Genomic DNA, 1,680 nt, shown 5'->3' with positions numbered 1-1,680 from the left:
TTTTTTTTTTTATTTATCAAACCATGAAATACAACATTGTTTAACATGCCCTTAACGTCTCAATAAAACGGTATTGTAGAATGTGAGCATCGACATATCCAAGAAATTGGTTTAACATTTTTAGCAAAAACACATCTACCGAAATGTTACTGGGTAGACTCTTTTGTTACATCAGTGTACTTAATTAATCTCCTACCTACTAAAGTCTTATATAATCCTTTTTTGTTCTTCATAAGACAATACTGAATTACTCAGAACTTCCTGTCTTTGGCTGCTTCTGTTTTCCTTTCTTAAGACCTTATGAGGATAATAAACTTTCTTTCCGGAGTAAAGAGTGTGTCTTTCTTGGCACATGTATGTCTCCTATTTTAGATTCAGTTTCCGTCTTCACTAATATGTCTTTGAGATCCATGTCTTCCTTACCAGCCTTGGATCATCCTCTTGTAAGCACAACTAGCCAAATAATTACTAGATCAAAGTCAAGAAATTCCAAACAAAAATAGTACCTTGAGTTCAAAATATTAGATGTTACTAAACATCCTCTTCGAGCCTTCTCTCGTATTACTCATGAACCTGAGCCAACTTGTTACACAAAGGCAGTGACAAGACCAGAGTTATGTGCTACTATGGGGTGTGAATTTGATATTTTAATGGAAAATGGTACTTGGTCACTCTGTCAGAAACCTCCAAACAAGTCCCCTTGTCCATAGAAAGTGGGTATTCAAAATCAAAAGAAATTAAGATGGTAGCATTGAACATTATAAAGCAAGACTGGTAGTAAAAGGATTTGATCTATGTAGTCTTATAGACTAATATGATACATTCTCACCAGTTGTAAAGCCTACAATGATTCAGTTGGTTTTGGCCTTGCCTATGAATTTTAGGTGGAACATTCGTCAATTAGATGTGTCTAATGCATTCTTACAGGAGTGTTGGATGAAGAGGTATATATGGAACAGCCATAGGGTTTTGTAGATGAAGAAAATCTAGATATGGTGTGTCAATTGCACTAGTCCATCTATGGACTTAAACAAACACCGATAGCATGGTTTAAAAGGCCCTCCCATCAAGGTTTCACTGAATCAAAGGTTGATAACCCATTATTTATACACTACACTGATACCATTAAGTTGTTTGTATTGGTCTATGTAGATGAAATACTCATCACAGGTTTAAATCACGCTGTAGTAAATCATGTAATTAATCAACTCAGACTGAGTTTCCAACATAAAGATCTTGGTGAGCTCAGCTATATTCTGGGCGTTCAGCCAAAAGGGACAAGATGCGTCTTCATCTAAGGCAAGCAAAGTACATCTTTGACCTATTAGAAAGCATGAAGATGGTTGGAGCAAATCCACTTGCATCTCCCACTACTTCAGGGACAAATTTGTCGTCAAGATAAGGCCTACTGTTTACTAATCCAGCTGTGTACAGGCATGTTGTAGGAACTCTTCAGTATTGCACTATTTCAAGACCTGACATATCTTATGCTATTAATTATCTATGTTAGTTTATGCACAGTCCAGGAGAACCACATTGGGTGGCCGTCAAACAAGTTCTTAGATATCTTAAAGGAACCACTTGTTGAATAATTTAGTGCTTTAAATTATCGAATCTTTCATGTTAAATCATCAAGAAATACAAGAATTAAAGCGGAAGCATACCTGAATCAGACATGGT

The sequence above is a fragment of the Olea europaea genome, chromosome 12 (genome assembly GCF_002742605.1).
Source record: "Olea europaea var. sylvestris chromosome 12, O_europaea_v1, whole genome shotgun sequence".
Classification (NCBI taxonomy): domain Eukaryota; kingdom Viridiplantae; phylum Streptophyta; class Magnoliopsida; order Lamiales; family Oleaceae; genus Olea; species Olea europaea.
This window is presented reverse-complemented; position numbering follows the sequence as displayed.